The sequence below is a fragment of the Hemitrygon akajei genome, unplaced genomic scaffold (assembly GCF_048418815.1).
Source record: "Hemitrygon akajei unplaced genomic scaffold, sHemAka1.3 Scf000143, whole genome shotgun sequence".
NCBI classification, from domain to species: Eukaryota; Metazoa; Chordata; class Chondrichthyes; order Myliobatiformes; family Dasyatidae; genus Hemitrygon; species Hemitrygon akajei.
This window is the reverse complement of record NW_027332029.1, coordinates 505,786-523,900: the sequence shown is the minus strand read 5'-3', so window position 1 is coordinate 523,900 and position 18,115 is coordinate 505,786.

The following is an 18,115-nucleotide window of genomic DNA, read 5'->3' as shown; positions in this document are numbered from 1 at the left end:
CATGGCATATTTGTGTGGAGTTCTGCATTGGTACGTTCCAGTGAGACAGGGATGTTATGGACGGATACAGGTTCAGGGCATATTTGTGTGTAGTTCTGCATTGGTACGTTCCAGTGAGACAGCGAGTTTATGGAGGGTACAGGTTCAGGGCATATTTGTGTGGAGTTCTGCATTGGTACGTTCCAGTGAGACAGGGATGTTATGGAGTGTTACAGGTTCAGGGTATACTTGTGTGGAGTTCTGCATTGGTACGTTCCAGTGAGACAGGGTGGTTATGAAGGGTACAGGTTCAGGGCATATTTGTGTGGAGTTCTGCATTGGTACGTTCCAGTGAGACAGAGAGGTTATGCACGGTACAGGTTCAGGTCATATTTGAGTGGAGTTCGGCATTGGTGCGTTCCAGTGAGACAAGGATGTTATGGAGGGGTACAGGTTCAGGGCATATTTGTGTGGAGTTCTGCATTGGTACGTTCCAGTGAGGCAGGGAGGTTATGGAGGGGTGCAGGTTCAGGGCAAATTTGTGTGGAGTTCTGCATTGGTACGTTCCAGTGAGACAAGGAGGATATGGGCGGGTACAGGTTCAGGGCATATTTGTGCGGAGTTCTGCATTGGTACGTTCCAGTGAGACAGGGACGTTATGGAGGGATACAGGTTCAGGGCATATTTGTGCGGAGTTCTGCATTGGTACGTTCCAGTGAGACAGGGACGTTATGGAGGGATACAGGTTCAGGGCATATTTGTGTGGAGTTCTGCATTGGTACGTTCCAGTGAGACAGGGAGGTTATGGAGGGTACATGTTCAGTGCATATTTGTGCGGAGTTCTGCATTGGTACGTTCCAGTGAGACAGGGAGGTTATGGAGGGGTACAGGTTCAGGGCAAATTTCTGTGCAGTTCTGCATTGGTACGTTCCAGTGAGACAAGGAGGTTATGGCCGGGTACAGGTTCAGGGCATATTTGTGTGGAGTTCTGCATTGGTACGTTCCAGTGAGACAGGGAGGTTATGGAGGGTACAGGTTCAGGGCATATTTGTGTGGAGTTCTGCATTGGTACGTTCCAGTGAGACATGGACTTTATGGAGGGATACAGGTTCAGGGCATATTTGTAAGGAGTTCTGCATTGGTACTTTCCAGTGAGACAGGGAGGTTATGGAGGGTACAGGTTCAGGGTATATTTGTGTGGAGTTCTGCATTGGTACTTTCCAGTGAGACACGGTGGTTATGGAGGGGTACAGGTTCAGGGCATATTTGTGCGGAGTTCTGCATTGGTACGTTCCAGTGAGACAGGGAGGTTATGGAGGGTACAGGTTCATGGCATATTTGTGTGGAGTTCTGCATTGGTACGTTCCAGTGAGACAGGGAGGTTATGGACGGATACAGGTTCAGGGCATATTTGTGTGTAGTTCTGCATTGGTACGTTCCAGTGAGACAGCGAGTTTATGGAGGGTACAGGTTCAGGGCATATTTGTGTGGAGTTCTGCATTGGTACGTTCCAGTGAGACAGGGATGTTATGGAGTGTTACAGGTTCAGGGTATACTTGTGTGGAGTTCTGCATTGGTACGTTCCAGTGAGACAGGGTGGTTATGAAGGGTACAGGTTCAGGGCATATTTGTGTGGAGTTCTGCATTGGTACGTTCCAGTGAGACAGGGAGGTTATGCACGGTACAGGTTCAGGTCATATTTGAGTGGAGTTCGGCATTGGTGCGTTCCAGTGAGACAAGGATGTTATGGAGGGGTACAGGTTCAGGGCATATTTGTGTGGAGTTCTGCATTGGTACGTTCCAAAGAGACAGGGAGGTCATTGAGGAGTACAGGATCAGGGCATATTTGTGTGGAGTTCTGCATTGGTACGTTCCAGTGAGGCAGGGAGGTTATGGAGGGGTGCAGGTTCAGGGCATATTTGTGTGGAGTTCTGCATTGGTACGTTCCAGTGAGACAGGGAGGTTATGGACGGATACAGGTTCAGGGCATATTTGTGTGTAGTTCTGCATTGGTACGTTCCAGTGAGACAGCGAGTTTATGGAGGGTTACAGGTTCAGGGCATATTTGTGTGGACTTCTGCATTGGTACGTTGCAGATTGACAGGGAGGTTATGTGAGGGTACAAGTTCAGGGCATATTTGTGTGGAGTTCTGCGTTGGGATGACCCAGTGAGACTGCGATGTCATGGAGGGGTACAGGTTCAGGGCAAATTTGTGTGGAGTTCTGCACTGGTACGTTCCAGTGAGACAATGCGGTTATGGGCAGGTACAGGTTGAGGGCATATTTGTGTGGAGTTCTGTATTGGTACGTTCCAGTGCGACAGTGAGGTTATGGAGGGTACAGGTTCAGGGCATATTTGCGTGGAGTTCTGCATTGGTACGTTCCAGTGAGACAGGGAGGTTATGGAGGGTACATGTTCAGGGCATATTTTTGTGTAGTTCTGCATTGGTACGTTCCAGTGAGACAGGGCGGTTATGGAGGGTACTGGTTCATGTTATGTTTGTGTGGAGTTCTGCATTGGTACGTTCCAGTGAGACAGGGAGTTTATGGAGGTGTACAGGTTCAGGGCATATTTGTGTGGAGTTCTGCATTGGTACGTTCAACTGAGACAGCGTGGTTATGGAGGGTACAGGTTCAGGGCATATTTGTGTGGAGTTCTGCATTGGTACGTTCCAATGAGACAGGGATGTTATGGAGGGGTAGAGTTTCAGGGTATACTTTTGTGGAGTTCTGCGTTGGTACGTTGCAGTGTGACTGGGAGGTTATGGAGGGGTACAGGATCAGGGCATATTTGTGTGGAGTTCTGCTTTGGTACGTTCAAGTGAGACAGGGAGGTTATGGAGGGTACAGGTTCAGGGCATATTTGTGTGGAGTTCTGCATTGGTACGTTCCAGTGAGACAGGGATGTTATGGAGGGGTACAGGTTCAGGGTATACTTGTGTGGAGTTCTGCATTGGTACGTTCCAGTGAGACAGGGAGGTTATGAAGGGTACAGGTTCAGGGCATATTTGTGTGGAGTTCTGCATTGGTACGTTCCAGTGAGACAGGGAGGTTATGGAGGGTACATGTTCAGTGCATATTTGTGCGGAGTTCTGCATTGGTACGTTCCAGTGAGACAGGGAGGTCATGGATGAGTACAGGTTCAGGGCATACTTGTGTGGAGTTCTGCATTGGTACGTTCCAGTGAGACAGGGAGGTTATGGAGGGGTACAGGTTCAGGGCAAATTTCTGTGCAGTTCTGCATTGGTACGTTCCAGTGAGACAAGGAGGTTATGGCCGGGTACAGGTTCAGGGCATATTTGTGTGGAGTTCTGCATTGGTACGTTCCAGTGAGACAGGGAGGTTATGGAGGGTACAGGTTCAGGGCATATTTGTGTGGAGTTCTGCATTGGTACGTTCCAGTGAGACATGGACTTTATGGAGGGATACAGGTTCAGGGCATATTTGTAAGGAGTTCTGCATTGGTACTTTCCAGTGAGACAGGGAGGTTATGGAGGGTACAGGTTCAGGGTATATTTGTGTGGAGTTCTGCATTGGTACGTTCCAGTGAGACACGGTGGTTATGGAGGGGTACAGGTTCAGGGCATATTTGTGCGGAGTTCTGCATTGGTACGTTCCAGTGAGACAGGGAGGTTATGGAGGGTACAGGTTCATGGCATATTTGTGTGGAGTTCTGCATTGGTACGTTCCAGTGAGACAGGGAGGTTATGGACGGATACAGGTTCAGGGCATATTTGTGTGTAGTTCTGCATTGGTACGTTCCAGTGAGACAGCGAGTTTATGGAGGGTTACAGGTTCAGGGCATATTTGTGTGGACTTCTGCATTGGTACGTTGCAGTGTGACAGGGAGGTTATGGGAGGGTACAAGTTCAGGGCATATTTGTGTGGAGTTCTGCGTTGGGATGACCCAGTGACACTGCGATGTCATGGAGGGGTACAGGTTCAGGGCAAATTTGTGTGGAGTTCTGCATTGGTACTTTCCAGTGAGACAGGGAGGTCATGGAGGAGCACAGGATCAGGGCATATTTGTGTGGAGTTCTGCATTGGTACGTTCCAGTGAGGCAGGGAGGTTATGGAGGGGTACTGGTTCAGGGCATATTTGTGCGGAGTTTGGCTTTGGTACGTTCAAGTGAGACAGGGAGGTTATGGAGGGTACAGGTTCAGGGCATATTTGTGTGGAGTTCTGCATTGGTACGTTCCAGTCAGACAGGGAGGTTATGGAGGGGTACAGGTTCAGTGTATAATTGTGTGGAGTTCTGCGTTGGTACGTTCCGGTGAGACAGGGAGGATATGGAGGGTACTGGTTCAGGGCATAATTGTGTGGAGTTCTGCAGTGGTACATTCCAGTGAGACAGGGAGTTTATGGACGGGTACAGGTTCTGGGCATATTTGTGTGGAGTTCTGCATTGGTACTTTCCAGTGATACAGGGAGGTTATGGACGGGTAAAGGTTCAGGGCATATTTGTTTGGACTTCTGCATTGGTACGTTCCAGTGAGACAGGGAGTTTATGGAGGGGTACAGGTTCAGGGCATATTTGTGTGGAGTTCTGCATTGGTACGTTCCAGTGAGACAGGGAGGTTATGGAGGGGTACAGGTCCAGGGCATATTTGTATGGAGTTCTGCATTGGTCCGTTCCAGTGAGACAGAGAGGTTATGCACGGTACAGGTTCAGGGTATATTTGAGTGGAGTTCGGCATTGGTGTGTTCCAGTGAGACAGGGATGTTATGGAGGGGTACAGGTTCAGGGCATATTTGTGTGGAGTTCTGCATTGGTACGTTCCAGTGAGACAGGGAGGTCATGGAGGAGTACAGGATCAGGGCATATTTGTGTGGAGTTCTGCATTGGTACGTTCCAGTGAGACAGGGAGGTTATGGAGGGTACAGGTTCAGGGCATATTTGTGTGGAGTTCTGCATTGGTACGTTCCAGTGAGACACGGTGGTTATGGAGGGGTACAGGTTCAGGGCATATTTGTGCGGAGTTCTGCATTGGTACGTTCCAGTGAGACAGGGAGGTTATGGAGGGTACAGGTTCATGGCATATTTGTGTGGACTTCTTCATTGGTAGGTTCCAGTGAGACAGGGCGGTTATGGAGGGTACTGGTTCATGTTATGTTTGTGCGGAGTTCTGCATTGGTACGTTCCAGTGAGACAGGGAGTTTATGGAGGTGTACAGGTTCAGGTCATATTTGTGTGGAGTTCTGCATTGGTACGTTCAACTGAAACAGCGTGGTTATGGAGGGTACAAGTTCAGGGCATATTTGTGTGGAGTTCTGCATTGGTACTTTCCAATGAGACAGGGATGTTATGGAGGGGTAGAGTTTCAGGGTATACTTTTGTGGAGTTCTGAGTTGGTACGTTGCAGTGTGACTGGGAGGTTATGGAGGGGTACTGGTTCAGGGCATATTTGCGTGGAGTTCTGCTTTGGTACGTTCAAGTGAGACAGGGAGGTTATGGAGGGTACAGGTTCAGGGCATATTTGTGTGGAGTTCTGCATTGGTACGTTCCAGTGAGACAGGGATGTTATGGAGGGGTACAGGTTCAGGGTATACTTGTGTGGAGTTCTGCATTGGTACGTTCCAGTCAGACAGGGAGGTTATGGAGGGTTACAGGTTCTGTGTATAATTGTGTGGAGTTTTGCGTTGGTACGTTCCGGTGAGACAGGGAGGATATGGAGGGTACTGGTTCAGGGCATATTTGTGTGGAGTTCTGCAGTGGTACATTCCAGTGAGACAGGGAGTTTATGGACGGGTACAGGATCAGGGCATATTTGTGTGGAGTTCTGCATTGGTACTTTCCAGTGAGACAGGGAGGTTATGGCGGGTACAGGTTCAGGTCATATTTGTGTGGTGTTCTGCAATGGTACGTTCCAGTGAGACAGGGAGGTTATGGACGGGTAAAGGTTCAGGGCATATTGGTTTGGACTTCTGCATTGGTACGTTCCAGTGAGACAGGGAGTTTATGGAGGGGTACAGGTTCAGGGCATATTTGTGTGGTGTTCTGAATTGGTACGTTCCTGTGAGACAGGGAGGTTATGGAGGGGTACAGGTCCAGGGCATATTTGTGTGGAGTTCTGCATTGGTGCGTTCCAGTGAGACTGAGAGGTTATGCACGGTACAGGTTCAGGGTATATTTGAGTGGAGTTCGGCATTGGTGTGTTCCAGTGAGACAGGGATGTTATGGAGGGGTACAGGTTCAGGGAATATTTGTGTGGAGTTCTGCATTGGTACTTTCCAGTGAGACAGGGAGGTCATGGAGGAGCACAGGATCAGGGCATATTTGTGTGGAGTTCTGCATTGGTACGTTCCAGTGAGGCAGGGAGGTTATGGAGGCGTGCAGGTTCAGGGCAAATTTGTGTGGAGTTCTGCATTGGTACGTTCCAGTGAGACAAGGAGGTTATGGGCGGGTACAGGTTCAGGGCATATTTGTGCGGAGTTCTGCATTGGTACGTTCCAGTGAGACAGGGAATTCATGGAGGGTACATGTTCAGGGCATATTTGTGCGGAGTTCTGCATTGGTACGTTCCAGTGAGACAGGGACGTTATGGAGGGATACAGGTTCAGGTCATATTTGTGTGGAGTTCTGCATTGGTACGTTCCAGTGAGACAGGGAGGTTATGGAGGGTACATGTTCAGTGCATATTTGTGCGGAGTTCTGCATTGGTACGTTCCAGTGAGACAGGGAGGTCATGGAGGAGTACAGGTTCAGGGCATATTTGTGTGGAGTTCTGCATTGGTACGTTCCAGTGAGACAGGGAGGTTATGGAGGGGTACAGGTTCAGGGCAAATTTCTGTGCAGTTCTGCATTGGTACGTTCCAGTGAGACAAGGAGGTTATGGGCGGGTACAGGTTCAGGGCATATTTGTGTGGAGTTCTGCATTGGTACGTTCCAGTGAGACAGGGAGTTTATGGAGGGTACATGTTCAGGGCATATTTGTGTGGAGTTCTGCATTGGTACGTTCCAGTGAGACATGGACTTTATGGAGGGATACAGGTTCAGGGCATATTTGTAAGGAGTTCTGCATTGGTATTTTCCAGTGAGACAGGGAGGTTATGGAGGGTACAGGTTCAGGGTATATTTGTGTGGAGTTCTGCATTGGTACGTTCCAGTGAGACACGGTGGTTATGGAGGGGTACAGGTTCAGGGCATATTTGTGCGGAGTTCTGCATTGGTACGTTCCAGTGAGACAGGGAGGTTATGGAGGGTACAGGTTCATGGCATTATTGTGTGGAGTTCTGCATTGGTACGTTCAAGTGAGACAGGGAGGTTATGGAGGGTACAGGTTCAGGGCATATTTGTGTGGAGTTCTGCATTGGTACGTTCCAGTCAGACAGGGAGGTTATGGAGGGGTACAGGTTCAGTGTATAATTGTGTGGAGTTCTGCGTTGGTACGTTCCGGTGAGACAGGGAGGATATGGAGGGTACTGGTTCAGGGCATAATTGTGTGGAGTTCTGCAGTGGTACATTCCAGTGAGACAGGGAGTTTATGGACGGGTACAGGTTCTGGGCATATTTGTGTGGAGTTCTGCATTGGTACTTTCCAGTGATACAGGGAGGTTATGGACGGGTAAAGGTTCAGGGCATATTTGTTTGGACTTCTGCATTGGTACGTTCCAGTGAGACAGGGAGTTTATGGAGGGGTACAGGTTCAGGGCATATTTGTGTGGAGTTCTGCATTGGTACGTTCCAGTGAGACAGGGAGGTTATGGAGGGGTACAGGTCCAGGGCATATTTGTATGGAGTTCTGCATTGGTCCGTTCCAGTGAGACAGAGAGGTTATGCACGGTACAGGTTCAGGGTATATTTGAGTGGAGTTCGGCATTGGTGTGTTCCAGTGAGACAGGGATGTTATGGAGGGGTACAGGTTCAGGGCATATTTGTGTGGAGTTCTGCATTGGTACGTTCCAGTGAGACAGGGAGGTCATGGAGGAGTACAGGATCAGGGCATATTTGTGTGGAGTTCTGCATTGGTACGTTCCAGTGAGACAGGGAGGTTATGGAGGGTACAGGTTCAGGGCATATTTGTGTGGAGTTCTGCATTGGTACGTTCCAGTGAGACACGGTGGTTATGGAGGGGTACAGGTTCAGGGCATATTTGTGCGGAGTTCTGCATTGGTACGTTCCAGTGAGACAGGGAGGTTATGGAGGGTACAGGTTCATGGCATATTTGTGTGGACTTCTTCATTGGTAGGTTCCAGTGAGACAGGGCGGTTATGGAGGGTACTGGTTCATGTTATGTTTGTGCGGAGTTCTGCATTGGTACGTTCCAGTGAGACAGGGAGTTTATGGAGGTGTACAGGTTCAGGTCATATTTGTGTGGAGTTCTGCATTGGTACGTTCAACTGAAACAGCGTGGTTATGGAGGGTACAAGTTCAGGGCATATTTGTGTGGAGTTCTGCATTGGTACTTTCCAATGAGACAGGGATGTTATGGAGGGGTAGAGTTTCAGGGTATACTTTTGTGGAGTTCTGAGTTGGTACGTTGCAGTGTGACTGGGAGGTTATGGAGGGGTACTGGTTCAGGGCATATTTGCGTGGAGTTCTGCTTTGGTACGTTCAAGTGAGACAGGGAGGTTATGGAGGGTACAGGTTCAGGGCATATTTGTGTGGAGTTCTGCATTGGTACGTTCCAGTGAGACAGGGATGTTATGGAGGGGTACAGGTTCAGGGTATACTTGTGTGGAGTTCTGCATTGGTACGTTCCAGTCAGACAGGGAGGTTATGGAGGGTTACAGGTTCTGTGTATAATTGTGTGGAGTTTTGCGTTGGTACGTTCCGGTGAGACAGGGAGGATATGGAGGGTACTGGTTCAGGGCATATTTGTGTGGAGTTCTGCAGTGGTACATTCCAGTGAGACAGGGAGTTTATGGACGGGTACAGGATCAGGGCATATTTGTGTGGAGTTCTGCATTGGTACTTTCCAGTGAGACAGGGAGGTTATGGCGGGTACAGGTTCAGGTCATATTTGTGTGGTGTTCTGCAATGGTACGTTCCAGTGAGACAGGGAGGTTATGGACGGGTAAAGGTTCAGGGCATATTGGTTTGGACTTCTGCATTGGTACGTTCCAGTGAGACAGGGAGTTTATGGAGGGGTACAGGTTCAGGGCATATTTGTGTGGTGTTCTGAATTGGTACGTTCCTGTGAGACAGGGAGGTTATGGAGGGGTACAGGTCCAGGGCATATTTGTGTGGAGTTCTGCATTGGTGCGTTCCAGTGAGACTGAGAGGTTATGCACGGTACAGGTTCAGGGTATATTTGAGTGGAGTTCGGCATTGGTGTGTTCCAGTGAGACAGGGATGTTATGGAGGGGTACAGGTTCAGGGAATATTTGTGTGGAGTTCTGCATTGGTACTTTCCAGTGAGACAGGGAGGTCATGGAGGAGCACAGGATCAGGGCATATTTGTGTGGAGTTCTGCATTGGTACGTTCCAGTGAGGCAGGGAGGTTATGGAGGCGTGCAGGTTCAGGGCAAATTTGTGTGGAGTTCTGCATTGGTACGTTCCAGTGAGACAAGGAGGTTATGGGCGGGTACAGGTTCAGGGCATATTTGTGCGGAGTTCTGCATTGGTACGTTCCAGTGAGACAGGGAATTCATGGAGGGTACATGTTCAGGGCATATTTGTGCGGAGTTCTGCATTGGTACGTTCCAGTGAGACAGGGACGTTATGGAGGGATACAGGTTCAGGTCATATTTGTGTGGAGTTCTGCATTGGTACGTTCCAGTGAGACAGGGAGGTTATGGAGGGTACATGTTCAGTGCATATTTGTGCGGAGTTCTGCATTGGTACGTTCCAGTGAGACAGGGAGGTCATGGAGGAGTACAGGTTCAGGGCATATTTGTGTGGAGTTCTGCATTGGTACGTTCCAGTGAGACAGGGAGGTTATGGAGGGGTACAGGTTCAGGGCAAATTTCTGTGCAGTTCTGCATTGGTACGTTCCAGTGAGACAAGGAGGTTATGGGCGGGTACAGGTTCAGGGCATATTTGTGTGGAGTTCTGCATTGGTACGTTCCAGTGAGACAGGGAGTTTATGGAGGGTACATGTTCAGGGCATATTTGTGTGGAGTTCTGCATTGGTACGTTCCAGTGAGACATGGACTTTATGGAGGGATACAGGTTCAGGGCATATTTGTAAGGAGTTCTGCATTGGTATTTTCCAGTGAGACAGGGAGGTTATGGAGGGTACAGGTTCAGGGTATATTTGTGTGGAGTTCTGCATTGGTACGTTCCAGTGAGACACGGTGGTTATGGAGGGGTACAGGTTCAGGGCATATTTGTGCGGAGTTCTGCATTGGTACGTTCCAGTGAGACAGGGAGGTTATGGAGGGTACAGGTTCATGGCATATTTGTGTGGAGTTCTGCATTGGTACGTTCCAGTGAGACAGGGAGGTTATGGAGGGAGACAGGTTCGGGGCATATTTGTGTGTAGTTCTGCATTGGTACGTTCCAGTGAGACAGCGAGTTTATGGAGGGGTACAGGTTCAGGGCATATTTGTGTGGACTTCTTCATTGGTACGTTCCAGTGAGACAGGATGGTTATGGGAGGGTACAAGTTCAGGGCATATTTGTGTGGAGTTCTGCGTTGGGATGACCCAGTGAGACTGCGATGTCATGGAGCGGTACAGGTTCAGGGCATATTTGTGTGGAGTTCTGCAGTGGGACGTTCCAGTGAGACAGGGAGGTTAAGGACGGGTATAGGTTCAGGGCATATTTGGGTGGAGTTCTGCACTGGTACTTTCCAGTGAGACAGGGAGGTTATGGAGGGTACCGGTTCATGGCATATTTGTGTGGAGTTCTGCAGTGGGACTTTCCAGTGAGGCAGGGAGATAATGGACGGGTACATGTTCAGGGCATACTTGTGTGGAGTTCTGCATTGGTACGTTCCAGTGAGACAGGGAGGTCATGGAGGAGTACAGGATCAGGGTATACTTGTGTGGAGTTCTGCATTGGTACGTTCCAGTGAGACAGGGTGGTTATGAAGGGTACAGGTTCAGGGCATATTTGTGTGGAGTTCTGCATTGGTACGTTCCAGTGAGACAGGGAGGTTATGCACGGTACAGGTTCAGGTCATATTTGAGTGGAGTTCGGCATTGGTGCGTTCCAGTGAGACAAGGATGTTATGGAGGGGTACAGGTTCAGGGCATATTTGTGTGGAGTTCTGCATTGGTACGTTCCAAAGAGACAGGGAGGTCATTGAGGAGTACAGGATCAGGGCATATTTGTGTGGAGTTCTGCATTGGTACGTTCCAGTGAGGCAGGGAGGTTATGGAGGGGTGCAGGTTCAGGGCATATTTGTGTGGAGTTCTGCATTGGTACGTTCCAGTGAGACAGGGAGGTTATGGACGGATACAGGTTCAGGGCATATTTGTGTGTAGTTCTGCATTGGTACGTTCCAGTGAGACAGCGAGTTTATGGAGGGTTACAGGTTCAGGGCATATTTGTGTGGACTTCTGCATTGGTACGTTGCAGATTGACAGGGAGGTTATGTGAGGGTACAAGTTCAGGGCATATTTGTGTGGAGTTCTGCGTTGGGATGACCCAGTGAGACTGCGATGTCATGGAGGGGTACAGGTTCAGGGCAAATTTGTGTGGAGTTCTGCACTGGTACGTTCCAGTGAGACAATGCGGTTATGGGCAGGTACAGGTTGAGGGCATATTTGTGTGGAGTTCTGTATTGGTACGTTCCAGTGCGACAGTGAGGTTATGGAGGGTACAGGTTCAGGGCATATTTGCGTGGAGTTCTGCATTGGTACGTTCCAGTGAGACAGGGAGGTTATGGAGGGTACATGTTCAGGGCATATTTTTGTGTAGTTCTGCATTGGTACGTTCCAGTGAGACAGGGCGGTTATGGAGGGTACTGGTTCATGTTATGTTTGTGTGGAGTTCTGCATTGGTACGTTCCAGTGAGACAGGGAGTTTATGGAGGTGTACAGGTTCAGGGCATATTTGTGTGGAGTTCTGCATTGGTACGTTCAACTGAGACAGCGTGGTTATGGAGGGTACAGGTTCAGGGCATATTTGTGTGGAGTTCTGCATTGGTACGTTCCAATGAGACAGGGATGTTATGGAGGGGTAGAGTTTCAGGGTATACTTTTGTGGAGTTCTGCGTTGGTACGTTGCAGTGTGACTGGGAGGTTATGGAGGGGTACAGGATCAGGGCATATTTGTGTGGAGTTCTGCTTTGGTACGTTCAAGTGAGACAGGGAGGTTATGGAGGGTACAGGTTCAGGGCATATTTGTGTGGAGTTCTGCATTGGTACGTTCCAGTGAGACAGGGATGTTATGGAGGGGTACAGGTTCAGGGTATACTTGTGTGGAGTTCTGCATTGGTACGTTCCAGTGAGACAGGGAGGTTATGAAGGGTACAGGTTCAGGGCATATTTGTGTGGAGTTCTGCATTGGTACGTTCCAGTGAGACAGGGAGGTTATGGAGGGTACATGTTCAGTGCATATTTGTGCGGAGTTCTGCATTGGTACGTTCCAGTGAGACAGGGAGGTCATGGATGAGTACAGGTTCAGGGCATACTTGTGTGGAGTTCTGCATTGGTACGTTCCAGTGAGACAGGGAGGTTATGGAGGGGTACAGGTTCAGGGCAAATTTCTGTGCAGTTCTGCATTGGTACGTTCCAGTGAGACAAGGAGGTTATGGCCGGGTACAGGTTCAGGGCATATTTGTGTGGAGTTCTGCATTGGTACGTTCCAGTGAGACAGGGAGGTTATGGAGGGTACAGGTTCAGGGCATATTTGTGTGGAGTTCTGCATTGGTACGTTCCAGTGAGACATGGACTTTATGGAGGGATACAGGTTCAGGGCATATTTGTAAGGAGTTCTGCATTGGTACTTTCCAGTGAGACAGGGAGGTTATGGAGGGTACAGGTTCAGGGTATATTTGTGTGGAGTTCTGCATTGGTACGTTCCAGTGAGACACGGTGGTTATGGAGGGGTACAGGTTCAGGGCATATTTGTGCGGAGTTCTGCATTGGTACGTTCCAGTGAGACAGGGAGGTTATGGAGGGTACAGGTTCATGGCATATTTGTGTGGAGTTCTGCATTGGTACGTTCCAGTGAGACAGGGAGGTTATGGACGGATACAGGTTCAGGGCATATTTGTGTGTAGTTCTGCATTGGTACGTTCCAGTGAGACAGCGAGTTTATGGAGGGTTACAGGTTCAGGGCATATTTGTGTGGACTTCTGCATTGGTACGTTGCAGTGTGACAGGGAGGTTATGGGAGGGTACAAGTTCAGGGCATATTTGTGTGGAGTTCTGCGTTGGGATGACCCAGTGACACTGCGATGTCATGGAGGGGTACAGGTTCAGGGCAAATTTGTGTGGAGTTCTGCATTGGTACTTTCCTGTGAGACAGGGAGGTCATGGAGGAGCACAGGATCAGGGCATATTTGTGTGGAGTTCTGCATTGGTACGTTCCAGTGAGGCAGGGAGGTTATGGAGGGGTACTGGTTCAGGGCATATTTGTGCGGAGTTTGGCTTTGGTACGTTCAAGTGAGACAGGGAGGTTATGGAGGGTACAGGTTCAGGGCATATTTGTGTGGAGTTCTGCATTGGTACGTTCCAGTCAGACAGGGAGGTTATGGAGGGGTACAGGTTCAGTGTATAATTGTGTGGAGTTCTGCGTTGGTACGTTCCGGTGAGACAGGGAGGATATGGAGGGTACTGGTTCAGGGCATAATTGTGTGGAGTTCTGCAGTGGTACATTCCAGTGAGACAGGGAGTTTATGGACGGGTACAGGTTCTGGGCATATTTGTGTGGAGTTCTGCATTGGTACTTTCCAGTGATACAGGGAGGTTATGGACGGGTAAAGGTTCAGGGCATATTTGTTTGGACTTCTGCATTGGTACGTTCCAGTGAGACAGGGAGTTTATGGAGGGGTACAGGTTCAGGGCATATTTGTGTGGAGTTCTGCATTGGTACGTTCCAGTGAGACAGGGAGGTTATGGAGGGGTACAGGTCCAGGGCATATTTGTATGGAGTTCTGCATTGGTCCGTTCCAGTGAGACAGAGAGGTTATGCACGGTACAGGTTCAGGGTATATTTGAGTGGAGTTCGGCATTGGTGTGTTCCAGTGAGACAGGGATGTTATGGAGGGGTACAGGTTCAGGGCATATTTGTGTGGAGTTCTGCATTGGTACGTTCCAGTGAGACAGGGAGGTCATGGAGGAGTACAGGATCAGGGCATATTTGTGTGGAGTTCTGCATTGGTACGTTCCAGTGAGACAGGGAGGTTATGGAGGGTACAGGTTCAGGGCATATTTGTGTGGAGTTCTGCATTGGTACGTTCCAGTGAGACACGGTGGTTATGGAGGGGTACAGGTTCAGGGCATATTTGTGCGGAGTTCTGCATTGGTACGTTCCAGTGAGACAGGGAGGTTATGGAGGGTACAGGTTCATGGCATATTTGTGTGGACTTCTTCATTGGTAGGTTCCAGTGAGACAGGGCGGTTATGGAGGGTACTGGTTCATGTTATGTTTGTGCGGAGTTCTGCATTGGTACGTTCCAGTGAGACAGGGAGTTTATGGAGGTGTACAGGTTCAGGTCATATTTGTGTGGAGTTCTGCATTGGTACGTTCAACTGAAACAGCGTGGTTATGGAGGGTACAAGTTCAGGGCATATTTGTGTGGAGTTCTGCATTGGTACTTTCCAATGAGACAGGGATGTTATGGAGGGGTAGAGTTTCAGGGTATACTTTTGTGGAGTTCTGAGTTGGTACGTTGCAGTGTGACTGGGAGGTTATGGAGGGGTACTGGTTCAGGGCATATTTGTGTGGAGTTCTGCTTTGGTACGTTCAAGTGAGACAGGGAGGTTATGGAGGGTACAGGTTCAGGGCATATTTGTGTGGAGTTCTGCATTGGTACGTTCCAGTGAGACAGGGATGTTATGGAGGGGTACAGGTTCAGGGTATACTTGTGTGGAGTTCTGCATTGGTACGTTCCAGTCAGACAGGGAGGTTATGGAGGGTTACAGGTTCTGTGTATAATTGTGTGGAGTTTTGCGTTGGTACGTTCCGGTGAGACAGGGAGGATATGGAGGGTACTGGTTCAGGGCATATTTGTGTGGAGTTCTGCAGTGGTACATTCCAGTGAGACAGGGAGTTTATGGACGGGTACAGGATCAGGGCATATTTGTGTGGAGTTCTGCATTGGTACTTTCCAGTGAGACAGGGAGGTTATGGCGGGTACAGGTTCAGGTCATATTTGTGTGGTGTTCTGCAATGGTACGTTCCAGTGAGACAGGGAGGTTATGGACGGGTAAAGGTTCAGGGCATATTGGTTTGGACTTCTGCATTGGTACGTTCCAGTGAGACAGGGAGTTTATGGAGGGGTACAGGTTCAGGGCATATTTGTGTGGTGTTCTGAATTGGTACGTTCCTGTGAGACAGGGAGGTTATGGAGGGGTACAGGTCCAGGGCATATTTGTGTGGAGTTCTGCATTGGTGCGTTCCAGTGAGACTGAGAGGTTATGCACGGTACAGGTTCAGGGTATATTTGAGTGGAGTTCGGCATTGGTGTGTTCCAGTGAGACAGGGATGTTATGGAGGGGTACAGGTTCAGGGAATATTTGTGTGGAGTTCTGCATTGGTACTTTCCAGTGAGACAGGGAGGTCATGGAGGAGCACAGGATCAGGGCATATTTGTGTGGAGTTCTGCATTGGTACGTTCCAGTGAGGCAGGGAGGTTATGGAGGCGTGCAGGTTCAGGGCAAATTTGTGTGGAGTTCTGCATTGGTACGTTCCAGTGAGACAAGGAGGTTATGGGCGGGTACAGGTTCAGGGCATATTTGTGCGGAGTTCTGCATTGGTACGTTCCAGTGAGACAGGGAAGTCATGGAGGGTACATGTTCAGGGCATATTTGTGCGGAGTTCTGCATTGGTACGTTCCAGTGAGACAGGGACGTTATGGAGGGATACAGGTTCAGGTCATATTTGTGTGGAGTTCTGCATTGGTACGTTCCAGTGAGACAGGGAGGTTATGGAGGGTACATGTTCAGTGCATATTTGTGCGGAGTTCTGCATTGGTACGTTCCAGTGAGACAGGGAGGTCATGGAGGAGTACAGGTTCAGGGCATATTTGTGTGGAGTTCTGCATTGGTACGTTCCAGTGAGACAGGGAGGTTATGGAGGGGTACAGGTTCAGGGCAAATTTCTGTGCAGTTCTGCATTGGTACGTTCCAGTGAGACAAGGAGGTTATGGGCGGGTACAGGTTCAGGGCATATTTGTGTGGAGTTCTGCATTGGTACGTTCCAGTGAGACAGGGAGTTTATGGAGGGTACATGTTCAGGGCATATTTGTGTGGAGTTCTGCATTGGTACGTTCCAGTGAGACATGGACTTTATGGAGGGATACAGGTTCAGGGCATATTTGTAAGGAGTTCTGCATTGGTATTTTCCAGTGAGACAGGGAGGTTATGGAGGGTACAGGTTCAGGGTATATTTGTGTGGAGTTCTGCATTGGTACGTTCCAGTGAGACACGGTGGTTATGGAGGGGTACAGGTTCAGGGCATATTTGTGCGGAGTTCTGCATTGGTACGTTCCAGTGAGACAGGGAGGTTATGGAGGGTACAGGTTCATGGCATATTTGTGTGGAGTTCTGCATTGGTACGTTCCAGTGAGACAGGGAGGTTATGGAGGGAGACAGGTTCGGGGCATATTTGTGTGTAGTTCTGCATTGGTACGTTCCAGTGAGACAGCGAGTTTATGGAGGGGTACAGGTTCAGGGCATATTTGTGTGGACTTCTTCATTGGTACGTTCCAGTGAGACAGGGTGGTTATGGGAGGGTACAAGTTCAGGGCATATTTGTGTGGAGTTCTGCGTTGGGATGACCCAGTGAGACTGCGATGTCATGGAGCGGTACAGGTTCAGGGCATATTTGTGTGGAGTTCTGCAGTGGGACGTTCCAGTGAGACAGGGAGGTTAAGGACGGGTATAGGTTCAGGGCATATTTGGGTGGAGTTCTGCACTGGTACTTTCCAGTGAGACAGGGAGGTTATGGAGGGTACCGGTTCATGGCATATTTGTGTGGAGTTCTGCAGTGGGACTTTCCAGTGAGGCAGGGAGATAATGGACGGGTACATGTTCAGGGCATACTTGTGTGGAGTTCTGCATTGGTACGTTCCAGTGAGACAGGGAGGTCATGGAGGAGTACAGGATCAGGGCATATTTGTGTGGAGTTCTGCATTGGTACGTTCCAGTGAGACAGGGAGGTTATGGAGGGTACAGGTTCAGGGCATATTTGTGTGGAGTTCTGCATTGGTACGTTCCAGTGAGACATGGACCTTATGGAGGGATACAGTTTCAGGGCATATGTGTAAGGAGTTCTGCATTGGTTCTTTCCAGTGAGACAGGGAGGTTATGGAGGGTACAGGTTCAGGGTATATTTGTGTGGAGTTCTGCATTGGTACGTTCCAGTGAGACACGGTGGTTATGGAGGGGTACAGGTTCAGGGCATATTTGTGCGGAGTTCTGCATTGGTACGTTCCAGTGAGACAGGGAGGTTATGGAGGGTACAGGTTCATGGCATATTTGTGTGGAGTTCTGCATTGGTACGTTCCAGTGAGACAGGGAGGTTATGGAGGGATACAGGTTCAGGGCATATTTGTGTGTAGTTCTGCATTGGTACGTTCCAGTGAGACAGCGAGTTTATGGAGGGGTACAGGTTCAGGGCATATTTGTGTGGACTTCTTCATTGGTACGTTCCAGTGAGACAGGGCGGTTATGGAGGGTACTGGTTCATGTTATGTTTGTGTGGAGTTCTGCATTGGTACGTTCCAGTGAGACAGGGAGTTTATGGAGGTGTACAGGTTCAGGGCATATTTGTGTGGAGTTCTGCATTGGTACGTTCAACTGAGACAGCGTGGTTATGGAGGGTACAGGTTCAGGGCATATTTGTGTGGAGTTCTGCATTGGTACGTTCCAATGAGACAGTGATGTTATGGAGGGGTAGAGTTTCATGGTATACTTTTGTGGAGTTCTGAGTTGGTACGTTGCAGTGTGACTGGGAGGTTATGGAGGGGTACTGGTTCAGGGCATATTTGTGTGGAGTTCTGCTTTGGTACGTTCAAGTGAGACAGGGAGGTTATGGAGGGTACAGGTTCAGGGCATATTTGTGTGGAGTTCTGC